Below are 13,803 nucleotides of genomic sequence, written 5' to 3' on the forward strand. Positions count from 1 at the left end.
TGCTGGCCTGGACCCCAAGTGCGGACCTACGCACTACTCATCAAGCCATGCTGAGGTAGGTGTCCCAGATATAAAACAGAGGAAGATGGACACAGATGTTAGCTTAGGGACAACCTGCCTCAGAAAAAAGAGGAGGATTGGTGCCGGATGTTAGCGCAGGGCTAATCTTCCTCAAAAAACAATCTTATAAAGTCAGGTGCTCCGCAGAGCACTCACGTCATAGTGAACGCACATCACAGCAGGCTGTCTCTGCGGTAAACATCTTCTTATTGATGTAATGTCTCTATCACAGTGGAAATAAAGATTATTGCCTCAGTCTCTCAAGGTGTTTCTACGTGAAGCTCTTTTAGTTACCAGGTCTTAACATTTCACCTTCTTAAGGTTTCAGCTTTGGTTTAATTCCTCTCCTTAAGTTTCACGGAATAGGAAAGAGAATGTATTAACTACTTTTGAGGGGATCCATATTCCATTTAGATCCATGATCTATTGAAACTCGCCCTTTAAAAAAAACATTGTTGAGGCTGGCATGGATGGCATAGCGGGTAAGTTCACATGCTCTTCTTCGGTGGCCTGGGTTCACCTGTTTGTATCCCAGGCCTGTACCTAGGCACTGCTTATTGAGCCATGCTGTGGCAGGCATCGCACATATAAAGTGGAGGAAGATTGGCACAGATGTTAGCTCAGGGCTAATCTTCCACACACACACACACTATAAGGCACTGTACTTTTTCTTCACTCTGTTGTTCCCTGTTTATTCTAAGAGGACAAACCACAGACGATGTTGCCCTGAGGGAGCCACTCTAACCCAAGAGAATGTCTACACTATTTCAGTGAGGGTATGAGTTTGGTTTTAGAAACTATCGGGCCTGGAGAGGCTGATATTACAAACTACATAATTGTATTTAAAATCTATACAGTAACCTTGAATTTTCTTTTTATCTCCTCAGATTTGTTGGCTTACTTCTGAAGCATAAGCCTTTGACAAGCTTCTTATGCTTCTCCAATCCTAATTTATCAGTAAAATGAGGCGGATGGACTTCAGCTTATACACACTCTGAATCTTTGGTTCCATAATGTCAGATTTTTTCTCTAATAGATTGTAAACCTCTTTCCATATTTCGGTGTCTAACCTCATTCCTCATATGCATTCTCTTTAAAAATAAACCAGAAGGCAGAAACATCACTTTTGGGTGGCTTTTTACTGAAGGGGTCCCCCCTTTGATAAATTAACTTAAAACTCAATTTGGTTTCTTTTCAGATCTCATGGAATTACTTTTCTTCACAGAGGGACTATGGTTGCCTTGGTCACAGTCTCTGATTCCATCTCTGAATCCAGAGCCTCTTTCTTCTGTGATCAGATGAGAAATATGCTGACCGGTTTGCGAGAAAGACCATGTCTCCCACTCTCTCTGTCCAGTCTCCCTTGCTTTTTCTCACTAATTTGCTTTCTGTGATATTGCAGAGCTATGCTTCATTTTGGGTGTTTGCAGACTGCATGTGTGTATTCACATGTATATCAAATACATGGGGGTATTACTTGTGTGAATTGCTAAGTGAAGAATGCAAAATTTCCTCAACCTCCTTAGTATTCTGATTTGTGATTCTTAATTATTGTACTAAATGTTTGGAGGGTGGTTGTCATAAATCGTGGTACAAGTATAACAAGGTTAAGACGTGAGCCTTCTCCATTTGGCCAGTAGATGGAAGTATTTCATAGGGAATTCAGCAAGCAGCAGGGTTTTGTCTGGTTGTTGTCTGGTTTTAGTTTTGTTATTTTAAGAAGAGGGAAGACTTGTCTGGAAGAGACCTAGAAAGAAGAAATGAAACACACGAACTAAGAGACAAAGAAAGGGACACTCAATCCTATAAAATGCAGGCCTCCCAAACACAATCTCACCAAAAATCCATTTTCTGTTCAGGCTGTTTATCCTCTGTGACTCTACCCCTTTTGAAAGAATAGAGGATAAATTAAACTGTTGATAACTCTGGAGTTGTTTTTCTTTTTTTCTTTTTTTAATATAATCTCCATGGCTCCTTGAGAGTCCTAAAAATCTTTTCACGAGACTGAATAATGCAATCAGTCTCTTCAGCAATCAGGACAGCTGAATATCAAGCTGGTGATTTCATCGGAATGCTTAATGCCCACCAGCAAAAGTAGAGTGAGAGAAACAACAGTGGAGGCTCACTGTTGGCAGCTCCAACCAGCGATTCTGGCCCTGGTTCCAGTGCAATGATCACTCTGCCTTCTTTCTGCCCATCCTCTGTTTGGAGTTACTGGTCTACCACTGAAAAGCTAAGGCGAATCACCAAGCATTGTCCCAGCAGCTGGTTGCATTATTCCTCTGGGTGCCATGTGAGTGTGGGTCCAAAATCCCTATTTCAGGGAACCGTGTGTTTGTTTGAGTCTCTGGGCAGTCAGTCATATCCAACTTGAAGATTAGTTGAAAAGCTGAGTTGTCACCAACAGTCTAGGAGATGAAAGCCATCTTGTCTGTATCAGTTCCCGTTGAATTGGCACATTCGCCCAAACACTCCTCTGCAAACTCTCCTGTCTCCTTGCAAGCTTTGGCAGGAGATGAAGGAAACTTCAGCTCTATCTCTGGTTTGGGGATAAGCCAAGCGGTTTTCCAATTATCTCGGGAGAGAAACCAAAATGCTGTAGATACAAAATAACTTTCTGAAAACCATATTTATTTTAGTCTATATATTTTAAAGGAAATCCAAACAGATGATATAAGGTGCATGCATGAGGCAAATGAAGTGCTCTGAAACTGGTTAATACCCTCTAAGACAGAGCTTTACTTATTCACCCGGCTCTGTTATTTCTCCTATCAAAGGGTAATGTTCGCTCTTTATTAGTATTTCTGACTTTCTTCATCACTATTGTGATTTTAATTGCATTCATCTAAAAACTGCCTCTATAAGCAATGCCCTTGATATAGAGTTTGAATGTAACTTTTGCATTAATATATTTATTTTCTGTTTTCAGGATGTCCTTGGAGTAAGGGCCTTTTGGAATATAATATGCAAAACTATGTAGATAAGCACTGATATACAAGAACTATTGAGAATTAAATCTGTTTATCCCTAAGTCCTACTCATTTCTCTTTAAAAACAAGGACACCAAGACCAAGGCAGAGGAATTTCTTCTTCAATTTGTGAAAGCAAAGCTACTTCAATCCATCCAAATGCACAGCATTTTGGAGAAAAAAAGATACATCTTTGGTAAAATCTTTGGACTGCCTGAGTATATTCTAAAATATCTTTTCTTACTTCTAACAAACATTGGTGGGGGGGAACAAAAGTGCTACAGGAGAGATAGAGATCAAATCCTTTCTAGCCGGGAAAGAGAGTGAAAGGAGAAAGCAGAGCAATTTGGTGGCAAGATTTTCTTTGCCAGTTGAGAAAAGCAAACTCCACATGGAATGGCCATCACTGAGCACGTAACCCCTTTCCTCTCCTCATGGACAGTGTCTATAATCAGTAGTGCCAAGGGCCACATTCTTGCATAGCAAGTGTCCTTGCAGTTACTCGCCAAAGCAGAGGTTGCTTTTTGGAAATCTTACCACTAGGGAGCAACATTGACTCACTTTTCCCCTGAAGGCCCTTTCCTTTCTATCTTTTTTTTTTTTAGGTGAAGTTAGACTTCTTTGCCCTGGTGTATATCCAGATAACCTCTTCAAAAATCACACCTTTGCAGTACCCGCTCAGAGTAGGGAGAAAGAAAGGGAGTCCTGAGAAACAATGAGATAAAGGAGAGCCATTGACTTTCCCTTTGTCTGCAAATTCATTAGCCAACACCTCAATGAAGTTGCAAGGATAGATGTTTGGGGCTGTGCCCTACATCTTATTTGTTTGGGAAATGTTGCTCAAGAAACCTTTCCTCTCTGGATTTTCATATGTCAGAGAACTGTTACCTAGGTTTGCAAAGTTAATCCTTGCCCTGAAGCATCACCCTTGGATTAGTAAGATTAATGAAAGAACCAAAATAATAAATTAGTTTATTGCATCTCCACTCAAAATGACTTCTTTTCCATGAGCTTTCTTGCTGCAAAGACTACCTTGCAAGAGTGCTCTCAATCATAGACAATCAAGGTCCACTACAAAATCAAGAAACAGGCAGAGGAATCTTAAAAATTTTCTCCATTTAATGTGACACTGCAAAACAAAGCACAGAAAAGAAGAAGAAATTGAACAAATTTCCCCAAGAAAGACATTGGTGCTGTAAGAAAGAAGGTGCAGGACTCTCCTCCTTGACTTTGTGAGTCCTCCCTAATCCCTTCTCCAGCTGGAAAATAAACTTCTGGGATCCATTCTGGTTTCTAGAGTCTCCTTTCTAAACCTGTCACACACTTGTCATTCTCCTTCCTCCTACCTGTCCCATATGCTTCTCACTGCTGGCGTGAGGCAACATTTGGCAGTAGAGATGTCCAGAGTCTAGTACCGCAGCCTGGACAAACAACACACAGATAATCACATCATTAACCACTCTATTGGGTGTGGGACTGGGGACGAGCCAGCTCTGCTTCCTTGTTTGCTGAGAGGCCCTAGTTTGAAAAACACCCACTTCTATCTAATGGGCAATTTGTCACTTGCCCTCTAATAGAAATCACCAGCTCCTGGAATAATCTTTAAACAAATTGACAGCACAGAATAGCTGGACTTCTCAGCTTTAACAGTGCCTGGCTGAATCAAGTAGATGGAATGAAAATAACCAAAACACACCACTGCACATTGTGTAGAAACTCATTATTCACAGGGGGCAATCAAAGCCTTTGCAGAAGATGGCTCCTTCCTGGAGAGTCAAGAGGTCCTTTGAGGCCAGGAGAAAGTGCCCCGGACCCACAAGGGATGACTTTGAGTCTTGACCCACAAGGGATGACTTTGAGTCTTGACTGTGCTACTTACCAGATCAGGAAAAAAAGAAACAACAGTCTCCTGGGAGATAAAACACCTACCCTGTCTACCTCATAGATTGCATGAGGGTCAAGTTGGGTACTATAAGGAAAGCACTTTGTAAATTTAAAGTATTAAGCCCTCAGTGGGATAGCCATTGGACACTCAATAATAATAACTGTCATTTATTGAGCATATTAAACACTTTCTGCAGATTGTCTCACTAAATCATCACAACTGGGCATGATAGCTATAAATTTCCCAACTTTAGAGATTAAAAATTTGAGATCCAGAGAAACTCAGCAATTTGTCCAGTGTCTCTGAACTAACAAATGGTGGTTTTGATTCAAAGCTCAGGTGACAGTCTAGTCAACTCCAGAATCAGTGTTCTCACTGTTGGGGTTCAGGACATGCTACCCCAAAATATGGCACCTCAGCATATTAAATATCTTAAGGAATTTTTTTAAAAAATGGCAGAAGCAAGAAAGTCACTCTGACTTCCCCTCCCCTTAGATGTTCTTCCCTGAGACAGGTCATAAATCTCCCATGTGAAATTTGCCCTCCTTGGAGCTGGATGAAGACGGCATCCTTATCACCAGAGACCCAGAATTTAGGGCTGAGAAGGCTGTATGAACAAACCTAACTAAACTAACCTTTATCTTCCTCGTTACTCCTTCACTATTAATTATTCCCAGCCCAAACGCCATTGTCTTGTCATTTCTTCGCACATTTAATGTTTCTTTGTCTAAAATGTATAAAACTTCCTGCTCGCGTCATTTCTTCAGGTCTTTGTTCTCTTGTGAAGGCTCCCATGTACATGTAAAAATTCAACAAAATTTGCATGCTTTTCTCCTGTTAATCTGTCTTTGTCAGTTTAATTTTCAGACCCAGCCAGAGATCCTAAGAGGGTTGAGGAAAACTTTTTACACCTCAACATCACAGTTAAGCAGCACTGCTTTACAGAGTGGTCTGTTGTAAGCTGCTGCCTTTGTCTTGGACAGTGAAATCTCCAGCATCTGAGGCTTCTTCCCTGCAGAGAGGTTAAACCTTCTTCCTCCCAGGCTACCTGGATCATTACAAAGGGGTACTTGATGCTAATGAAGGATCTTTAACGGCCTTATATAAGTATCCTGATTGCCTCCACCACTCTGATTTGGAAATGATGTTGTATCTAAGGCAGCTCTTCAGTCTAAGGAGGAAAGAAGGGGGTGAGGGATGGAGAAAAGGGAAACTGGAGCACACCAAAGGGGCGAGGGCAGTCACTACACCTAATCAGCAGCATTTTGCAGCCTCCAGGGAGGAGAGCCCTCCTAAGGAGAAGTCGCTCTAGGAGGCTGTGGTGCTTTAAGGGCACTGCTGTCCCCTGGGAGACAGGCAGGAGAGGATGCTGAGTGGTGTGCCCAGGTCATCTAGAAGTACTTCAGTTTGAGATCTCAACTCTGGAGACTGTGTTCAGAATAGGGAAATAGCCTCAAAGCTCTGAAATGCATTGGGAAAAGGATATAACCTATAATATATCATTTGCCATTGAGTGCTTGCGTAGCTGGGATTAAGTTGACCCCTCCATATACTTGTTACGGTTCAAGTTCCTTGGTTAGGCCGGAGTTAGCAGTAGGGGTTAATTTCTTGTGTATTGGCTTGATTTTGATAAATTGAAAAAAAAAATCAGTGAACTAAGATTTGTTGGTCTGCTTTCGTGGTCTTTACAGCATCTTGCAAAATCTGTTGGCATTTTAGAAGATGAGTTTAGTGGAGAAGATAGTTGTGCAGAAATGGCAAATACAAAAAGCAGTGAGAAACTGTGAAAAGGCATTTAGTACTTAATGATAACCTCAGGGGTGTAGCCCTAAAGACATGATATCAGATAATATTTTTAAGGAGGAGACAATAATAAAGACCAGGTTGAATTTAGAGGATGAAGGAAACCAAGAAAATCATTCTAGATGAGAAAATTTCATGAAATACAAGAATGAACATATATGCAAAGGGGAGAGGGAGCAGAAATAACATCTTTGGGATCTAACCATTTTACAGCGTCTCCTCCACAATTGTCCTGGATGGTGGGTGTTATGATATCCAGTTTACTCAAGGATGCGGGTTAACTTGTCTAAGACCGTAGACCTATCAGGAGTAGAAGCCCCAATACGTTGATCCCAAAGAGTGTCTGCTTTCCTTCAAACTATGTCTTCTCTTAATTTCAGAGCTTGATTGTATAAAAGAGAAATGAGATTTTCAGATAAATGTCTAAAAGTGTATAGACAGGTGGACTAAGAGAAAGAGAGAGAGAGAAGGAAAAAAAAGACAGAGAAAAAGTAATTAAAACCAGAAGAAAATCCAGGTACTATTTATCTGATCTGGCAAGGGGAAAGATTTTCTAAGCATAAAGAGAAAGAAAAAATCACAAAAGGAATGGATTTCTTTGATTATATGGAAATTAATTATTTTATAGTTGATACACATAAAATTAAACCAAGCAATACATTTTTACTACAAATAATTGGCTCAAATGCTGCTATCTCTTATAAGTAACTCACAAAATTTATAAGAAACACTAAACATTACTGGAAAAATGAAAAGATACATGAATATTCAGTGATGAAGATAAAAACAAACATTTGAAAATATCTTGAAAGAAAGTCAACAACTAGGTTGGTGATGAAAGTTAAGTGGCTTTGAAGGTTATGTTTCTCAGCCAGAAAATAATATTAAGGAGTCAAATGATGAGTTCAGCTCAGGACTATGATGTACTCTTCAGAGAAACAAGAGCAAGCAATCTGTGACACTATTTCAGCAATTGCTTCCACCAGAATTTATTTTAATAGCTGTATAAAAGACTTTAGCACTGAATATATAGAATCATTAATTGTCTAAGTGAGTCACTTAAAATTTTAAGTTATATTTTATGGCATTTTCTAGAGGGAATGATATGTAATAGTGATATTTTCAAATTTGTGAATTTGAGAAGACCTAAGGACATTTCCTTCAGGAATGCATATTTCTTAAAGTGTTAATGATATGGTGTGGAGAAGAAGAATAAAAGAACTCAGAGAGCAGAGGATGCAGAGTATTGAAAAAAGAATTCCGTTTACCCAGTCAGATATGGATTTGGAGATAAGATAGTTTGACCTAGAGTCATAACAGGTTGATGAGGGTAATGATGGTGAAGAGAAGGATGCAGTGATGCAGGTGGGAGGTTGGAAACCCCTAAAATGCAAGATGTGAATCAGGAAATTGATGTGAGCAAACTCCAGGAACTATGAATGGGGAGTTGAGGGCCTAGAATTCGGGTCCTGGTTTTCTCCTAACTCTGTGACCTTGGGAAAGTCGTTTATCCTCTTTGATCCTTTAATATCTTTTTGAACCTTAATTCCTTCACCCATAAAATAATTGCAGGGGCCTGGGTGATGCCTGATGTACAGTTCAGTGACGTCATGGCTTGCAGATAATCAGACTATACAGTTATGCATCTTTTTTTCTCATTCTGTTGTACATTAGATATTGGATGTTTCCCATGTCACTAAATTACCTTAAAACATTGTTTCAATGACTGTATAATACCCATTATATTATCTTAATTATTTAGCCATTTCCTGGATATTTTGGTCTTCAGTGTTTTTATTATAAAAATGCTGCAATAAGTATCTTTGTAAATATCTGTCCCCATCTCTAGTGACTTCATTGGATTGAGTCCTAAAGGTGAAATTAGTGTCTCAAAGAATGTGAGTATTTTTAAGTGTTGGATATTTGCTGTCAAAGCTCTTCTTAGAAAGCTTGTGTTATTTTTATTCCCATGGGAACTGCTGGGCCTTCTCTCTTTCACCCCCACTGTCATGTTTAACATTTTTCATATATTGGTTCAATTGATAATTTGATGTTTTTTATCATTTTAATTATTTTATTTTTTTCATTTGTAGATAAAATCATTGTACATATGCATTTATAAGTCAAAGTTCTTCGTGTAGGGCAAGAAAATGTTTTCCTCAACCCTCTTAGAGTCCCTGGGTGGATCTAAAAATTAAATTGACAAAGACAGACTAACAGGAAAGAATACAAATTTTATTGAATTTTTATATGCACATGGGAGACTTCACAAGAAAATGGAGCCCTGAAGAAGAGATCGGATCAGAGTGGGAAGCTTTTATACCTTTTAGACAAAAAACAATAAATATGTGAAGAATTGACAAGACAGAGGGGTTGGGGCTAGTGGTAGTTAATGATGAAGGAGTAACCAGGAAGATAACGGTTAGTTTACTGTGGTTTATTTGCAGATTCCTCTGGTGCATCTCTGGGCTGATAAAAGTCTACTTCTAGTAAGAGGAGAATTTATATCCTGCCTTTAGGCAGAAAGAGAGAAGTTTTTCCTACATTTGCTGTTTCTTAATTGTTTTCAGCTTAAAATAATTTTTATGTTAAAGAGGCGTCTTTTGGGAGGACATTCTGGTTTCCTTCATTCACTAGTAAATTACCTGTTGATATCCTTTGATATCTTTTATATTGGAAAAGCAGCCTTTTCTTTGTTTCAGTGTTAAGAACATCTTTTGTATTAAGGATAATATTAACCCTTTGTCTCTTTTAAGATGTTCTGGCCTCACCTACCAGGGATTACAAATTTTCGGCAGTTCCACAAATCTTAATGTTCAGAGCCTCTCCCTTCTTGATCAAGCACTTCTGGGGCTCCCCTTGCCACATTATTCTCTAGAAACTGGGTTAGGAAAAGGGAGAACTCACATAAAGGTAAGCCATCCATACCTTTCAGAGATGGCTGCTTCTCCTGTTTCCGTGTTCTTGACAGCCAACTGGATGCTGTTCTCCCTACTCCCGAACTAATGGGGCTCTTCTCTCCGGCTGGCCATAAGTTCCTCTATGTTTTTTATCCAGCTCCTTGGTAGGGGTTTTCCACACCAGGACAGTCAGATTCCTCAATTATACCACAGGCCTGGCTTTCCCTTCTCAGATGTCACCGGTGCTCCAAGGGTGGAGGTGGTGCTGTGGTAGACAATGGCCAGGCTAACTTCACACTTTTCTTGGAACCAGTCTTCCCACTGATCTCTAGGCTCTGGAACTTTCTTCCAAACATATTCCTCAATTTTCTCCTTTCTGTCCGGTCCATTGGGCAGATCTGCAGACACATTTGAATGTGCTCAAGATTCATGTTCTCTCTTTCTTATGGTTCCTAGATCCGTCCAAGTGAAAGGCCAATTTGAGCATCTTTCCCCTCTCCTAAACATTCCATGGCAGTTGGGCAGCTTGTCAGCAAGTAGGCGCTGGTCTTTCCAGAGCAGTGGAGGGCTCCAGGGGATGGTATGACCTGACGTCATGAGGACTCATAGCAACTGTCTGACACCTACCCAAATACTGATGATATTGTGCAAATACTTTTCGCAAGTTTGTTTCTGATGTTTTCCAATGTACAGAAGTTCACATTTTTATGTCATCAAATTTAGGGTTTTTTTCCTTCATGATTTTTTCAACTTTCATTCCTCACTGAAAGTGCCCCAATAGTCTGAACACTAATGTTCATCTGGAAAAGACTTCCTAGGAAAAGCTGAAAAGGGGAAAAGTAATAACTTGCCTTATTGTTATTACAAAGTTTACCAAGTTACAGTGATTAAAATAAATTGGTTTTGGCAAAACAATCAGGCATATGCATGCAAGTGACAGAGTAGAAAATCATAAAATAGACCTTCTCTAAGTATTTAATATGTAATAGAGAAAACATTGCACGCTAGTAAGGAGGAAGCCTGCTATTCCGTGAATAGTATCTGGAAAATTGGCTATTTAGATAATATATCAAGGTCGAACTTCATATAACTATGAGGTACATGTATAGTTTTTGTAACCCAATTTCAGGTGGGGTAATTTTACCTAATGTGTCAGATACTATTTCAGATAGTGAGGATATACCTGTGAAATACACAGACAAGAATTTTGACTTATTCTAGCAAGAGAAACATACACTAAATAAATGAAAAGATAAATTAATGAAAAGTTTCACAATGTGAATGCTATGAAGGAAATGAACAGAATGATGAGTTAGAGAAGAAATGAGGAGAAGGTAGAATGACTTCTGATGCGGTGGTCATAGAAAGCTCCTCTAAGAAGATGGAATCTGGGCAGAGGCTGCAAGAATCATCTCTTCAGTAAAGGAAGGGGAAAGAGTAAGATATATGTAGATGACAGCAATGAAGAGAGGTGGCACCTCTGGTGTGTCCTGAGGGCCTAAGTATTGGAGGAGCTGGGATGGAATATTGCAGGAGGAAGGGGGAGTGGTGTGGAAGAGGCAATAGGGAGTAAGGAGAACTCTCACACTGCCTCATGGCCCTGCATGTGGGGGAGTGAGAGAAGAAGATAAAAGGGCTCCAGCTGGGAAAATTGGAGAGAGACGGAGATCTTTGGAGAGAGAGAGTTTTTAGTAAACGCAAAGTCATGAAGAGTTATGAGAGGGTTTACAGTTTCCAGATGAAGGGATCCAATGTGCACAGTAGAGGATTTGCAGGGGCAGAAAGGTGTGGGGAATATATCAGACCATGAGGTGTCCCAAGCAGGAAGAGGATGTGAGTGAAGGTAGCAGTAAAGATATGAGAGTACAGATGGTACTTAAATAAGCAGGAAGCAAGACATTGTGGGATTACCTCTGGCCATCTCCCAGAGAAAGGGGAACAATTAGTTCCAGCTATAGTCCCAAGAAATTAACTAAATGATATGGAGTGGCTGTTCTCCTCTGCAATCCCAGATGATGTTTGTATAACGATCTTGACCGGGGATAGGACTGAGAGAGGGAGAGCAGGCTGGAAGATTCTCATTGAGAGTGAGAAGCAAGGTGTTGGTCTTTGGGTATCTATTTTCTCAGTCATTTTCTATTACAATGGACACTCATAAGCACAGGAATTATTTCATAAGATAGGGTTATAGACACTGATACCACAAGTGTTAGGGTAGAGCTCTCTCAACAAAGAAAAGTGTGTGTAAACTGTCATTTCTACTAAAGAGTGGTAAAGAACATATTTGTTAGCCCAGTCCATCAGCTGTAATTATTTGGAAAAGAATTTTAAGCCTCGAGAAATATCATCCCGTACTTGTCAATAGTGTTGAATATCATGTGTATCTTTATCAGTCAGAGTTTTAGTTGCAAGAAACAGAAACTGACCCTGATAAAAAGAAATTTGTAGAATATTAGAAAACCAGAGTAGCTTGAGTAGCTGAGTGTTGGACAATCAAGCTTGTGGACCACATAGCCAAAGCAGCGATCAAAATAGTGCCACGAATCTGGCTTGTTGAGATACCAGCATCATTGCTAATTGTGGTAGGCAGAATTGAGCCCCAAAGATGTACACATCTTAGTCCCCAGAACCTGTGGATATGCTACTTTACGTGGCAAGAGGGGTTTTGCAGATGTGTTTAAGGTGATGGATCCTAGGATCCTGAGAACAGACATTTTTATCCAGGAGGACCCAGTCACATCACATGAGCCTTAAAATAGAAAACTTTTTCTGACTGGTAGCAGAAGCCATGTGGCAAGCAGAGAAATCAGAGAGATTCAAAGTATGAGTAGGACTCTGTACCATTGCTGATTTGAAGATGGAGGCAATGTGATGAGGAGTTCATGTCGCCTTAGGAGCTGAGAGAGGTTCCTGATTGATAGCTAGCCAAAACATGGGGAGCTCAACCTATTATTCCAAGGAACTGAGTCCTGCCAACAACCTGAATGATCTTGGAAGTGGATCATCAAACACAGCCAACACAAGGCAAGACTAAGACCAAGACCCTACTGTTTCGACTGGTAAAGATACAGTGAGCTGCTCTTGGATTCAGACAGTTTATTACTTATGCAAACAGCAAAAGGAAGATTAGCCAAAGGCTCTGGCTCCCCATAGTCCTTGTTGCACACACCAGAAAGATCAACACCTAAGTGAAAGGTGACTATAATGCAAATTGTGGAATATCTCATTGCTGATGAGTCAATTCCAGGCTAAGGCTAATCAGCTTCATATCCTACAATTCTATTTTGATGAGAGGAAGGGGCAGGGAAAGAAGTCCCATACCTTATCATAATCTGGAAGGTGACAGATGAGAAACTGTCTTAGCTGTCTTATGAAGGCCTCCCAGGGGAGATAGGTGCAGTGGGAGATGGCCTCATGGAAGCTCCCTATAATCCTGCCATCCTGTTTTGTGCTGAGAAGATCACAAGGCATTCTCCCAAGGCTCAGACAAGCTGTGGTTCCAGCCATTGCTTGGGTGACCTATGTGGATACATGCAAAGTCAGCAGGGTGCCATGGCAGAGTCATTCCTGCACAGATTCTCCCCCAGAGGCTCCAGATAAGAGCTCAGGCAGGCCACCACCCTGATTTCTGTCTTACATCCAGACTTCTGAACTAAAGGACTGCAAGAGAATAAATTTGTGTTGTTTTAAGGCGCTAAGATGGTGGTAATTTGTTACACAGCAATAGGAAACTGACATAAGCTCTAGGCACTATAATAGTCACAGCCTTCAACTGAATGCTTTTGCTGGCATTTCAGATGTTGGTGCTCTTGGAAACTGGATGCACTTTACATCTATTTTCAGATATCTCGCTTTACCACTTCTTTATGCAAGTTCCAGGATGAGTGCTTATTATTAGCTATGTAATCATGTGCCCATGTGGAAATGGAGCACCTGAGCTTCTATAGTGGGAGGTAGGTCTTGCCTCACTTCAACCCACAATGTGAGGAATTCCTCAAATATTGAAAGGAAATTGAAATAATAGACTGGAAAAAAGTGTTATTACTGCTATATATCACTCTTTTCATTATCCAATACCAATATAGACCCTGGGCTTCTATGGTTTCAATATCTTAATATTTCAGAATAGTGCTTCACTAAAAGACTCAACAATGATTCCATTAAATCTGAGGCTGTAACATACACC

Source organism: Equus asinus, chromosome 27, assembly GCF_041296235.1.
Source record: "Equus asinus isolate D_3611 breed Donkey chromosome 27, EquAss-T2T_v2, whole genome shotgun sequence".
Taxonomy (NCBI): Eukaryota; Metazoa; Chordata; class Mammalia; order Perissodactyla; family Equidae; genus Equus; species Equus asinus.